This window comes from Narcine bancroftii, chromosome 3 (genome assembly GCF_036971445.1).
Source record: "Narcine bancroftii isolate sNarBan1 chromosome 3, sNarBan1.hap1, whole genome shotgun sequence".
Classification (NCBI taxonomy): domain Eukaryota; kingdom Metazoa; phylum Chordata; class Chondrichthyes; order Torpediniformes; family Narcinidae; genus Narcine; species Narcine bancroftii.
In genome coordinates, this window is record NC_091471.1 from 71044627 (window position 1) to 71059949 (window position 15323).

Here is a 15323-nt window from a genome sequence, read left to right on the forward strand (position 1 = left end):
AAGCTTACTTTCATTTTGATGCTGACTGATATACTATTTGCCTCACTATAAATCAAAGCCATAAATCCAAATGAAATGTGTAAATCTAAGCATGGAACACTGTATTATCATTATCTTCACATGAATTACCATTACGTTTTTTTTATTCTCTCATTGCCTGGTGTTCTCTCTTTTTCTCTTCCAGTGCACTTTACCTCAAGGGTGACCTCAGGTGTTATCAGCTTCCTGATTGCTTCGGGGGTTTGGAAAAAGGGTGATTTGGATGGCTCAAGCTTGTGTTCACTACATGAAGCCATGTAGCTAAGGATGCCAGGAGGGTACTGGAGGCAGCAGTATCGGAGGAGGTTATAGGATTCACAGAGACGTTTGGCATAGCGGTTAGCACAACACCTTTACAGCGCCAGAGAACTTGGTTCGGCTGGGAGTCGGAGGAGGAACTCGGAGAGAGTCGAGCTGTGAGTCGGAGGAGGAGGAGCTTGGTGAAAGTGACGAGAAGGTAAGCTATAAAAGTCGGGGGCCTACTTGGTTCGGCTGAGAGTCGGAGGAGGAGGAGGAGGAGGAGGAGGAGGAGCTTGGTGAAAGTGACGAGAAGGTGAGGTGAGCAGCCCAGCGAGCAAGCAACGTGGCGAAGGAGTGGGACTTCCAGGCTTTGGCTCAACAGGCTTATGCGAAAGCAGGCGAGGAGAAAGGTAAGCGGCATTATTTTAACTCAGTCATGCCTATGGGCTTAGTGCTTTGTACTCGGTGTCAGATGTGGGAACCATGGGTGAGTACCACCCTCCCAGATAGCCACATCTGCGTCAGGTGCATCAAGATGCAGTTCCTTAAGGACCAAGTTGGGGATCTGGAGCTGCAGCTTGAGGACCTGCAGCTGGTAAGGGAGAGTGAGGAGTTAATAGATTCAACTTTCAGGGAGATAGTTACCCCGAGACCAGATGTGTCAGGTAAGTGGGTAACTGTCCAGGGGAGGGAAGAAAAATGCCTGGAAAATGGAGAGCACACCTGTGACTACTCTTCTCAGCAACAGGTATATTGTGTTGGATACTGTTGAGGGAGATGACCTGACAGAAGCTGGCTGCAGTGATCAGCTTGCTGGCACTGAGCCTGGTACAGTGGTACAAAAGGTAAGAAGGAATGCAGTGGTCATTGGGGACTCCATTGTCAGAGTTACAGACAAGAGATTCTGTGAGCCAGATAGGTATACCCACATGGTGTGCTGCCTCCCTGGTGCAAGGGTATGGGATATCTCAAATCGGGTCCAGAGTATTCTGAAAGGAGAGGGCGAGCAGCCTGATGTCTTGGTACATGTGGGTACCAATGACATAGATAAAAAGAGGGAGGAGGTACTAAAAAAGGATTATAGTGAGCTAGGACAGAAGCTAAGAAACAGGACCGCCAGGGTGGTGATCTCTGGATTGCTACCTGTGCCAAGTGCAACTGAGGACAAAAATGGAAGGTTAAGACAAATGAATGTGTGACTGAGGGGCTGGTATAAAAGACAGGGTTTTGGCTTCTTGGACCATTGGGATCTCTTTTGGGGAAGGCATGACCTTTACAAGAAGGATGGGTTACACCTAAACCCAAAAGGGGTCAATATATTGGCAACTAGGTTTGGTGCAGCCGTCGGATGCGGTTTAAACTAATTTGGCAGGGGGATGGGAACCTGTATGATAGGGCAAAGGACAGGAAAGATAAAATAGGAAAAGTTAGGTTAGGCAGTGAAAGTAAAAAATCAGAAAGAGCAAGGAGGGTGAAAAAAGCAAATCTGAAGGCTTTATATCTTAATGCAAGAAGCATTCGGAACAAGGTAGATGAATTGGCTGTGGAAATTGAGACAATCAAATACGATTTGATTGGGATTACAGAAACACGGTTGCAAGGTGGGCAAGCCTGGGAACTTAACATCCCGGGGTATACAATATTTAGGAGGGATCGGCAAGAAAGAAAAGGGGGTGGGGTAGCATTGATGGTGAGAGATGGGACCGACAATATTGAGAGGAAGGATATTAACTTGGAAGATGCGGAATCTATATGGTAGAACTGAGAATAACAAGGGGGGGGTGGTATATAGGCCTCCAAATAGTAATGTAGAGGTGAGGGAAGGCATAAAAAGAGAAATTAGAGGAGCATGCAATAAGGGAACAGATGTCATCATGGAAGACTTTAATTTACATATAGATTGGACTAGCCAAATTAGTGAAAATACTGAGGAAGAGGAGTTCCTTGAATGTTTACGGGACGGTTATCTAGACCAATAGGTTGAGGAACCCACTCGAGTGCAGGCTATTTTAGACTGGGTATTATGTAATGAAAAGGGGCTAATCAGCAATCTTGTTGTACGAGACCCTTTGGGTAGGAGCGATCACAATATGATCGAATTCTCACTCTACATGGACAGTGAAGAAATTAAAACAGAGACTAAGGTCCTGAATTTAAATAAGGGGAATTATGATGGTATGAGACGGGAGTTGAGTAAGATTGATTGGGTGGTGTTTATGGGGGAGTTGATGGTGGATAGACAATGGAAAGCATTCAAAGATCTAATGGAAGAATTGCACAAATCGTTTATACCCGTTTGGCATGAAAATAAACCAAAAAAGGTGACTCAACCGTGGATAACAAGAGAAATTAGAGACAGCATTAGGTCCAAAGAGAGAGCATATCAATTGGCCAAAAAAAAGTACCAAATCCGAAGACTGAGAACAGTTCAAGATGCAGCAAAGGAGGACAAAGGGATTAGCAAACATAAAAACCAACTGCAAAAGCTTTTATAGATATGTCAAGAGGAAAAGATTGGTGAAATCCAGAGTAGGTCCCTTGCAGTCAGAATCAGGGGAATATATAATGGGGAATAAGGAAATGGCAGACCAATTAAATTCTTACTTTAGTTCTGTTTTCACAAGAGAGGATGTTGGGAAACATAGAGACTAATGAAAGGGAGGAGCTGAAAGAAATCAGTATCTCTAAGGACATGGTCTTGGGGAAATTGAAGGGATTGAAGGCTGATAAATCCCAAGGGCCTGATAATCTACATCCTAGGATACTTAAAGAAGTGGAGATTCAGATAGCAGATGCTTTAAGAATTATTTTCCAGAACTCGATAGACTCAGGATCAGTACCCATGGATTGGAGGGTAGCTAATGTTACCCCACTATTTAAAAAGGGGGTAGAGAAAAAGTGGGGAATTATAGGCCGGTGAGCCTTACATCAGTAGTGGGGAAAATGATGGAATCCATTATTAAGGATGTAATAGCAGAGCATATGACTAGCAGAGAAGGGATCGGACAGAGTCAACATGGATTTACAAAAGGTAAATCGTGCTTGACAAATCTATTGGAATTCTTTAAGATAGTGACAGGTAAAATAGATGGGGGAGAGCCAGTGGATGTGGTGTACCTGGATTTCCAAAAGGCCTTCAGTAAGGTCCCACATAAAGGTCTGGCATGCAAAATCAAGGCTTATGGGATTGGGGGCAAGAAATTGATGTGGATTGAGAATTGGCTGGCAGATAGAAGGCAGAGAGTTGGGATAAATGGCTCATTTTCTGAGTGGCAGGCAGTGACCAGTGGGGTGCCACAGGGATCTGTGCTGGGACCCCAGCTGTTCACAATTTACATTAATGATCTAGATGAGGGGATTGGATGTAATATCTCCAAATTTGTCGATGACAGTAAGCTAGGAGAGGTTGTGTGCACTGAAGAGGGCGTCAGGAAGCTCCAATGTGATTTGGATAAATTGGGGAACTGGGCAGATACATGGCAAATGCACTACAATGTGGATAAATGTGAGGTTATCCACTTTGGTAATACAAACCGGAGGCCAGATTACTATTTGAATGGAGATGGGGAAGTGCAGAGAGACCTAGGGGTTCTTGTGCACCAGTCACTGAAGGCGAGCATGCAGGTACAGCAGGTGGTTAAAAAGGCAAATGGTATGTTGGCCTTCATATCAAGAGGGTTTGAGTATAGGAATAAGGATAGCTTACTGCAGCTGTACAGGGCCTTGGTGAGACCCCACCTGGAGTATTGTGTGCAGTGTTGGTTGCCTTATCTGAGGAAGGATGATCTTGCAATGGAGGGAGTGCAGAGGCGATTCACCAGGCTGATACCTGGAATGGCAGGAATAACTTATGAGGAAAGATTGCGCAATTTGGGATTGTACTCGCTGGAGTTTAGAAGATTGAGAGGGGATCTCATAGAGACATATAAAATTCTGGCAGGACTGGACAGAATGGATGAGGAATGGATGTTTCCAATGGTGGGGGAGTCCAGAACCCAGGGCCATGGTTCAAGGATAATAGGCAAACCATTTAGAACCGAGATGAGGAGGAATTTCTTTACCCAGAGGGTGGTGAATCTGTGGAATTCACTGCCACAGAGAGCAGTAGAGGCAGGTTCGTTGAATATATTTAAGAGGGAATTAGATATATTTCTTCAGTATAAGGGAATTCAGGGTTACGGAGAGAAGGCGGGGACGGGGTACTGAACTTTAAGATCAGCCATGATCTAATTGAATGGCGGAGCAGGCTCGAAGGGCCGAATGACCGACTCCTGCTCCTATCTTCTATGTTTCTATGACCAGGGTGTCTGTAAGGAGCTTGTACGTTCTCCCCATGTCTGCATGGGAATTCCCCAGGGGCTCCAGTTTCCTCCCACCATTTGAAATGCACCAGGGGTGTAGGTTAATTGAGTGGAAGGGGACCAGGTGGGGAGTGTTGAGTGGTCCAGGGAGTCATGGAGAGAATGAACCTTATGGAAAGTAGAAAGGGGGCAAGAAAGAAAAATGTGACTGGTGATGGGATTCCATTCCAGCTAATAGAAATGCCAAAGGATGATGTGCTGGATATGAAACCTAGTGAGTTAAACAAACCGCACGGTAACAGACTCTTCTGGTCCACGTACCTGCCCAATTATACCTACAACCTCATACATTTTTCAAAGATGGGAGGAAATAGGAACAGTCAGAGGAAGCTCATGCAGAAGACACAGGAAGAACATACAAACTCCTTACAGTGGTGGATTTAAACCCAGGTTGTTTTGCGCTGTAACAGCGCTGCGCTAACCACTATGCTAAATGTGCCACTAGTTGAAAGTTAAGAACCAAGAACTACTTCCTAAGGAGTCTGAGCAAATTTTGAATGTCGTTAAACACTCTTATCAAACTTCTACAGGAGCACTGTGGAAAATATACTCACTGGTTTACATCACACTCTGTTTAGTAATTTGAATGCTTAGAAACACAAAGGCTGCTGGAGGTACCAAACATCACAGGCTCTGACCTCCCATCCATTAAATGCAAAATAATGGACCCTCATCACCCTCATCACAATCTCATCTCTGCTAATTTTGGACAGAAGGTACAGAAGCTTGAAGACCAACACCTCTAGGTTCAAGAACAGGTTTGTTCCAATAGCCATCAGGCTTTTGAACCTCCCCTTGTTATCATTGACCACAGAAGTGCATCTGCACTATTGCTGGAGCCTCCATGTTGATGCAGTCGCAAAGAAGGCTCACCGGCGGCTATGCTTTGTGAGGTGTTGGAGAAGATTTGGTATGTCATAGAAGACTCACGTAAACAGGTGAACCGTGGAGAGCATTCTGCCTGGTTGCATCACTGCTTGGTATGGAGGTGCCAACTCTCAGGACAAGAATAAACTCCAGAGGGTTGTTAACTCGGCCTGTGACATCACAGGCACCAAACTTCACTCCATCAAGGACATCTAATGAGGCGGTGTTTTAAAAAAATAGCCTTTATCCTCAAAGACCCCCACCACCCACGCCATGCATTCTTCATTCTGCTGCCATTGGGGAAACAGTATAGGGCCCGAAAGATGAGCACTCAGTGGCACAAGGACGGCTTCTTCTCTGCTGCCATCAGATCAGATTCCTGAATAATCAATGAACCGAAGACACTGCTTTATTTTTCATGCACTATTATTGTTATCAATATTTTATTTTATTTTTATAGTAATGTCATAAAATGGTTATAATATGAATGTTTACACTGTGACGCTGCCATAAAACATTGAATTTCATGACTTGTTCATGACAATAAATCCTGATTCTGATTCTGCTGTACTTTTTTTGCACAAGAATATCTGTGAATATTTATTATCTATTTTTTGCATTTATTGTCTTTTTTTTAATTTAATGCCCTATTGGTGTTGTGTTTTGCATTTTTTTTACAAAGTACCTGTTCCGCTGTGCAAATGTACATTGTACAATGTAGACAAGAATAAACACAGAAACTCAAAAGTGAAATAAACTCAACTCACTTATGATATAGAAGCACCAGGTTCTATGTTGTCTTTATTTTGTAATTAAAGGAATAAGGAAAGAATCCTTCAAAACTAAACTTATTTCCCTTCCAGCCAAATGCTTTTCTGTTCATTCAAGTCAGTCATATAAATGTCACTTTAAACTTCAAGCAGATTTTCATCAGAGCATGTTAATTTCACAAGGTTTGTTTTAAACATTGTATGCAGAACTTCACCAAACAAAACAAGACAAAATAAATCAAGTTCACTCTATGCCATCTATCATTAATTTGTTTGCTTCCTAACATCATTCCAGTCTATTCATGAGACATGTCATGTTGCTGTAACATTTATGCTGTTGTTTAAGGGCAAATCATTTCTCTCATGGAGGTACATGCTATTTTAGAATTATATTGGTTTCCTTTCCGTCTTCAGGTGAAGCAGTATATTTATGCCATCTGTCAATACATGACATGAGCAATTATATGTTTGAAACAAAATCCAAAAACCTCTGCATGCTGGAAAATGAAATAGAAGTTAAACCTTCTCTCACCTATCAATCTGTGGTCTCTCCTCCCTTCAGACAAAAGACACATGAGCTTGAAAACATGTACCTCCAGATTCAAGGATAGTTTCTTTCCTCCTGAATGGATCTCTCATTAGATGATGCTTTGTACTTTAACACAATAGCCTATACTTCTCTTATGTTGCACTATTTCCCTCATGTTTATTTTGTTATATCAGATAAAGGACAAACCATGTATTTCTTTATATTTTTGACATTGTTTTCTCTCTCTCTACAAGAGAGTCCACTATAAGAATCACACAATATTTATTAGCAGCAATTCAAAAAGACGTATTTCATAAATGAGTCTCACATTGGATGTGGTCTCCAAGTCACTTATGGAGTTGTGAAGTTCAAGATATAAACATCTCCAGAAGACACCAAGACCTTCAGAATTTGAGTGAATACTTCATTGTAAACTGGCAACTACTGCTACATGTGACATTATTACACATGTAATAATCTCAGTACATCACACATACAACTGATATACTGACAGGCTAGACTTCTTTTCTTCTTTGAATCTGTAACTTTCATTTATGGATATGAAAACATAACCAGGCCAGTGGTCAAACAATTGGATATTGAGTCAGTTACACAAATTCATTGGGAATTTAAAGTTCAACTGATTAAATCTGGATATTAAAAAAAGTTAATCAGTTTGGTTTGTTGTAAAAAAAGTCGTTTATTATCATCTGATTACACGACGATACTGTGTTCTCCAGTCATCGGTGTAAAACACACAGACACACAACCAGATATAACACACAAATGGACAAACAATAGGTCAAGTAGTTAATCTATACAAATAAATAAATATTATTTCTTAAATCTGAGAATCTCAGATGGTTAGTGTGAGCAGATTCTTTGGTCGTTCAGCATTCTCATTGCCTGTGGGAAGAAGCTGTTTCTCAACTTGAAATCAGCAAACCTATCAAGTTCATGACTACCTTCTGGGAAGAAATCTACAATCATAGAACCCTCGAGATTTACATCCCCACATGTCCATGCCAACCAGGCTTTCTAGCTTAACTAGTCCCTTTTGCCTGCATTTGGTCCTTGAAACCTTTTCTGTTCATATACCTGACTATATGTCTTTTAAACATTATGATTATACCTGCCTTTTTCTCATCCTAACACAATCTGGCCAATATATGTCTCCAGACCAATACAAGATCTCCACCATCACAGTATCCTGACTTCAGCCACTTAATTTTATTCCACATCGTAATCAAGAATTGGTTGAGACCATTCAGTATAGGAAGACTATGGAACCTGGTCAAAGTAGCCTGCTTGAATGGCCCCACTTCAGCCACTATAATTATTCTATCTCTACCATTTGGTCTCAGAAGCTGAAATAGATGTAGTCAACAAGATCCACCATGGTTGTTCTCCAGACTACTATGTTATCAGCACCCATGCCTGAAACCTATAGAGTGGATATATAATCACTGAACCATCAGGATGTTACAGGTTGAATGATCGGAAACAATGTAAAGGGAACAGTTCTGCATAGGAGCTTGTACAGTGTCTGTAAAGGAAGTGAAAAAGAAGTCCATAAATGGGTCTGTGGATGAACATGCTTCATCAGAACTGGACAGGAAGAATAAATAAATATCCAAAGGATCTAATGAATTTGTATCAAAGTAAATTTGTTGAAGGCATCAGGACTAATAACACTTGGAGACTAGGTGTTGGAAGCAAGAAGCCATTCTCCACGTCTGGGATAGGGAGTCGGGAAACCACTCAAAACCACCTGGACAGATCACAAGTGTGTGAGAAATATCCCAAATAGTGAAAGAAAATAAGTGTAATGATACTGTAGTGCGATCAATGACCACTCACAAACACAAAGCTAGCAATCAAAGGCTTTATTAATCAGAAAACCCAGGCATGTCTCTATATGCTACTGGCTCACATCCAAGGCAGGTATAAGGGCTAGGGCTCTTGGTCTTTATAAGGAGATCTTATGGGGAGCGGCTGCAGGTACAGAAGGCACACCACCCTGTCCAGCCCAGTGAGGACATGCCTGGAGTACCATATTCCACCACAGCTACATGTTAAATAATCAGTGAATGAAATAGTTTCTAATGAGTGAGATTATTTGCCTAGAAGTGATGGACAACAATCCAGTTTGTAAAAATGAATTTTAAAAAATTAAAATAAACTGCCTCCTCATATCAGGGGTAAGATGAGATGGCCAATAGTTCCAGTGACAACACCATCCACATCAACAAATAAAATACAAAATAATTACTGGTTCATGAGTTAACTGACATTTAGACCTCCTTAACTCTGTCTGGGTCTCTGTGCCATCAGGATTTGATGAATGTTTAACATTTAACTCAATCAAATGTTAGCTTATGTATTCTCTTCTGTATTTGATTTTATATTCACATCTGGAATAAATTTATTATCCCACTTACCTTCAATGTGTTTTGCTTTCCGTTGTTGCATTTATTTGGTTAATATGGACATGTTTGACTCTGTCTGGTATGAACAATATGCCATTTAATTCAACACTGCATGCTCTATTTGTTCAAGTCGAAATACTCTCACTGTTTTGTGCTGTTTGATCTACTCTTTTTGTTTATTCCCAAATGGATTTCCAGACTGTGAATCATGATTTTGTTTTAGATTCAATAGCTATATCTCCACTCTATCCTTCAATCTCAAAATTGTCAATTTTTCCAAAGCAGAAAAGAGCTCATGCAGGGCACGAGGAAGCCTAAAAGAGTCCATGAAATCTCCTTGGAGAGCAGGATTAAAGAAAATGCCAAGGCCTGTTATACCTATGTTAAAATCAGGAGTTTGTCAAGGGAGACAATTGGACCACTCAAGATAAAGGAGGGATTTTATGCTTGGAGTCAGAAGAAATAGGCAAGGTACTAAATGTGAATCTTGCATCAGTGTTTATCAAGGAGAATGACATGGACAGTGATGGGGACAGTGCAGAGAATGCTTATATATTAGGAGACTTTACAATCAAGAAAGGGGTGCTCTTAGGTCTTTTGAGGGGCATCAAGGTGGACAAGTCCCTGGGCATGATTAAATAAATTCCCTGTTATTGATAGAGGCAAGTGAAGCGATAGCTGGGAAAAGAAGCACAAGCTAAAGAAGATGTGGCAGAGTGGTTTATGTTATACCATCATTCAGGAAAGGCAAAAAGGATAATCCAGGATATTATAGGCCAGTAAACCTCATATCAGTGCTAGGGAAAGTATTTGCAAAGATACCTAGGGATAGGACTTATGCACGTTTGGTAAGTTATGGTCAGATTAGGGACAGTCAACATGGTTTTGTGAGGTGCAGGTCATGTCCAATTTTATGGAATTTTTTGATGAGGACGGGGCAGTGGATATTTCATACATGGACTTTAATAAGGCATTTGAAAAGGTTCCTCGTGATTCAGGAAATGCAGATGTATGGGATCTATGGTAAATTGATAGTTTGAAAATGGAATTGGCATGTGGCCATTGATATACCACAGGGATCAATGTTGGAGCCCCTATTGTTTGTGATATAGATAAATTTATGGGGGAGGCTTAGAGATTAATTGGGTATATTTGAAAGGGTATGTGTTCATGGGCCATAAGGGCCTGTTACTGTGCTATATGTTTAAAATTTAAATTTAAAAATGATATAAAAATTGGTGAAGTTGTGGACAGTGTAGAGCATTATCAAATAATAAAACATAGATCAGTTACAGATATGGGTAAGGAAATAGTAGATGGTGTTTAATCTGGACAAATGTGAGGCCCTGAACTTTGGGAAGTCAAATATGTGCACAGTTCATAGTTGATCTATTAAAGGTTTTGATGTGCAGAGGGATCTGGGGTTCCAGGTCCAGAGCTCATTGAAAGTCACGTGAAAGTCATTGATAATCATATAAAAGTGGATACACAAGTTAAAAGGGTGGCAAATAAGGTATAGGTAAGGAGGCCATGTTGCAATGTAGGCCACATTTAGAATGCTGTTTGTAATTTCTGTCAACAAGGATGTGGAGATTTTGGAAAAGGTACAGAAGAGGTTTACCAGGATGGTTTCTGGTTTATTGGGTGTGAGTTATGGGTAGAGACTGGGTCATTTTCCCTGCAATGTTAGAGCTAAGGGGAGCTAAGGTGGATAAAATCATGAGAGACATTGATAGAGTGGACAGTAAGAATCTTTTCCCAAGGCAAAAAGCATCACGCATTAGAGGGTTTGCATTTAAGCTGAAAAGGAGGAGATAGGGAGATGTGTGGGGAAAATATTTAACGCAGAGATTGGCAGATGCCTGGAATTGGCTGACAGGAGTAGCGGTGGTGGATAGAATAGCAGCATTTAAGAGGCTTCTAGGCAATCACATGAATATGAAAAAGATGAGGGGATATCTATCAGCTGCAAGCAGCAGATTTTTATTTTGATGTGGACATCATGAATGAAACAGATGTGGGCTGAAGGGCCTCTTCCTGTTCTATGTTCTACCCACATTTAAGCACACATAAAGACTGAGATACATCAATTTTTGATTCAGAAGTTAGCCAAACAATAATTCATGGTTAGATTCTTACAAGCTTTTCAAAGTTTCTTTGCAAATTGTTATGAACCTTTCAATTGCACCGATAAATGCTGGATGCTATTGGGGAATTGATAAATTCTTGATAATGTTGCATACTAAGAAGTGTTGAAATTGATAAAAGAATCACCAGGTTCAGGAAAAGCTGCTACCCCTCCATAATCAGTCTCCTCAACAACAAACATAATCAGGGGCATATTTAAGGTCACTTTACGCTTTATTGATTTTTTTTTTCTTTCTATATTGAAAAGGTTTAGTATGAAATCTGAGACTATAGCAAATTTCTACAGAGGTGTGGTGGAAAATGTGATGACTGGCTGCATCACGGTCTGATATGGGGACACCAATACCCCTGAGCATAAAGCCCTTCAAAAGGTAATAGACATAGAGTAGGACACCACAAGCAAAACAATTCCCATAATCAAGAACATTTAAAGGGAACCCTGCCATCAGAGCAATCATCAAGGAACCACAACACGCAGCACACACTCTTTCCTCACTTCTACCATTAGGAAAGAGGTATCGGTGCCACAAGACTCGCACCACCAGGTTCAGGACCAACTGCTCCCCCTCCACCATCAGACTCCTCAACAACAATTTCCATCAGGGACTCGTTTAAGGACTTACTTTTGCACTTTATTGAATTTTTTTCTTTCTGTATTGCACAGTCCGTTTGTTTCCATTTCTTTATCTGTTTACATTTCTTTATTTGATTACATATGTACATTGTGTATAGTTATTTTTTGCACTACCAATAAGTGGTATTCTGCCTCACTCATAGGAAAAAGAATCTTAGGGTTGTATGTATTCTGTATACTGAAGAAAGAATTGTAAATAAACTGTGCAAAGCAGAAAAAAATCAGTAATAAATAACACGCAAAGTAAGAGTCTGTGGAGGTGTGAGCAGTGAGAGAGGTACAACCACCACATTGAAGGTTGTTAATGACTGGTTTTATTCAAATTCAGCACGCCCCTTTAAGGGCAGCATGAGCTCAGTCACCTGGTGCATTGTGACATCATCATCACTGCCCAGGGTGCGTGCTGGAAGGGATACTGGAGTCAGAGAGAAATCTCTGATGACGCCATTTCCCCATGGCTGCCCCACCACGTGGCAACACAAGTGGGGCCGGTTCGCCATGAGGATGTGCGCCGCCACACAACCCCCACCCCAGAACCGGCGACGCGTCCTATCGCTTTGATGGCCAGCCCCGGTGCTTGGGCGCTGCCGTCTGCATCATCTGTGATAAGTCCAGATGGGCCACCTTCAGGCAGTCCACCGTAAAAAGTTCCTCTCTCCCCCCAACGTCCAGGGCGAAGGTTCCACGGACCAATGCAAGACTTTGTATGGCCCCTCGTACGGTCACTGTAGCAGTGCACCTTGTGGTCCCCTCCACATGAAAATGAACTGGGCCGAGTCGAGCTCTTTGGGGAGATGAAATGGCCGGGTGCCGTGGTGTGCCGATGGTGGGGAAGCTAGGGAGGCCAGTCGCCGGTGTAGGTCTGCCAGCAGGTTTTTGTCGGTGGCCGGGGTGTCAGGGTCTAGGCCAAAAAACTCATCCAGTGAGGAAAGCAGTGCGCCATAGACCATCTCCGCTGCTGAAGCCTTCAGGTCCTCCTTGGGTGCCATCCTAGTAATGTGCGCTGGGACTCCAAAACGGACGATCCATTGGCTGACCAGAGTCCTGGCACATGTCTCCACGGAGGCCTCCTTAATCAGGATGGTCCCCAGCCACCTTGTGGCACGATCCACCAACGTGAGGAGATAATGAGCCTCCTTGGACACCGGCAGGGGCCCAACAACATCAATGTGGATGTGTTGGAATCTGCCAACTGCCGGGTCGAAGTTCTGGATGGGGGCTCGTGTGTGTCACTGGACCTTGGAGGTCTGGCACCTGGTACAGTTCCTGGCCAGTTCTGCCACCTCCTTCTTCATCCCGTGCCACACAAACCACTCCGCAAGCATCCGCATTGTTGTCTTCACCGCTGGGTGAGCGAGGTCGTGGATCAGACTGAAGACCTTCTCTCTCCAGTGCGGCGGGAGCACTGAGCGTGGCACGCCTGTTGAGATGTCGCAGAGCAATGTGTCTGGGCTGCTGGGCACCCAGACATCCTTGAGTCCGCAAGGCCTGCATCTCCGCATCATTCCTTTGAGGCTGAGCCAGTTGCTCATAATCCAGGCTGGGCGCAAGAGTGTTGATGGTTGGACGGGAGAGCACATCTGCTACTACATTGTCCTTGCCTACCCTATGTTGGATGTCGGTCGTGAACTCAGACACGTACGAGAGGTGGCACTGCTGTCTGGTGAACCACGGATCATTGGCCATCGCCAGTGGTTGAGTGAGGGGCTTGTGATCCATGAAGGCTGTGAACGGCCTGCCCTCGAGGAAGTAGTGGAAATGGCAGATGGCCAAATAGAGCGCCAGGAGCTCCCAATTGAAAGTACTGTATTTGAGCTCCGGTAGGCACAGCTGCTTGCTGAAAAAGGCCAGCGGGTGCAATGGTCCATTGAGCCACTGTTCTAGAACCACCTCCACTGCCGTAGCTGAGGTGATCACAGAGAGCGCCGTGTGAGCCTCTGGCCGTGGGTGCACCAGCAATGTGGCGCTGGCTAGAGCCAGCGATGAAAGTCCTGTCCACCTCCTCTGACCATGATAAAGTCTTTTCTTTGGTGGTCATGAGTACGATCAATGGGCGCATGGTGCACACTGCTCTAGGGATGAAACGATGGTAAAAGTTCACCATCCCGGCAAACTCTTGGAGGCATTTCAGGGTGGAGGGTTTGGGGAATCGTTAAACAGCCACTACCTTCTCCGGCGCCAGTGCAGCCTCAGCCACCAGAATGGTGTGCCCCAGGCACTGGAGGGACTCCTTGCCGAACTGGAATTTGGTCGCATTGACCATGAGGCTGAAGTCCGCCAGCCAGGCAAAGTGTGTGTGGAGGTGGGCTTTGTGTTTGTCGCGGTTGTGACTGGCAATGAGAATATCATCCAGGTAAATGAACACAAAGTCCAGGTCATTTTCAACCGCGTCCATGAGGCGCTGGAACATTTGGGCCATGTTCTTTAGCCCGAAGGGCATACGCAGGAACTCAAAGAGGGCAAAGGGGGTGATAAAGGCCATCTTACCCATGTCATCTGGATGCACCGGAATCTAATGGTATCCCCGCATGAGGTCCACTTTGGAGAAGACCCATGCACCATAGAGGTTGGCAGAAAAGTCCTATATGTGGGGCACCGGGTTCCTGTCTGGGGTGGTTGTGTCGTTCAACTGACAATAGTCCCCACATGGTCTCCATCCCCTGGACTATTTTGGGACCATATAGAGCAGCAATGTCCAGGCACTGTCATAGCGCCGGACGATTCCCAGTTCCTGGAGCCTGGAGAACTCCTCCTTTGCCTGCTGGAGCTTCTCAGGTGGCAGGCATCTGGGTCTAGCGTGCAGCGGGGGGTTCTGTGTGGCAATGTGGTGGAAGACCCCATGCTGGGATAGGGCGATGTAAAACTGTGGCTCTAAGATCCCGGGAAATTCGTGGAGGATCACATCGAATTTGTCCCTGGTGGTGGCTATGGTGGAAATTTTGGGCCTGCGGGCTTCTGCTGCATACAGTGGGTGGAGTGAAACGTTCGGGCATTGACCAGCCTTTTCCCCTTCATGTCAACCAGTAGGCCGTGAGCTCTGAGGAAGCTGGCCCCTAACAGCGGGGTACCCACAGAGGCTGGGATGAACCTCCAGTGGAACTTCTTCCTGATCTGGATCTGTGCCCTGCGGGTGCCGTAGGTCCTGATGGTGGAGCCGTTTGCTGCTCGCAGGGTTGGACCTCAAAATCAGGTGCGAGTCTCTAATGCTATGGGGGGAAGGACGCTGAGCTCAGCCCCTGTGTCCAACTGGAATCGGTGGCCGGTGGATCTGTCCATCACATGAAGGAGGCTGTTTGTGTGGCCAGC

General features: G+C 43.9%; 2 long non-coding RNA genes across 2 annotated transcripts in view; one reads left to right on the forward strand and one right to left on the reverse strand.

Moving 5' to 3' along the window:
• Nucleotides 1-508, forward strand: part of LOC138756136 (uncharacterized) — a 55405-nt gene extending 54897 nt beyond the window's left edge. The window contains exon 3 of the long non-coding RNA XR_011352787.1: nt 185-508. This is a non-coding gene — a long non-coding RNA (uncharacterized lncRNA). The remainder of the gene's footprint in view (nt 1-184) is intronic.
• Nucleotides 1-15323, reverse strand: part of LOC138757242 (uncharacterized) — a 1106005-nt gene that overhangs the window by 690718 nt on the left and 399964 nt on the right. The window lies entirely within an intron of this gene.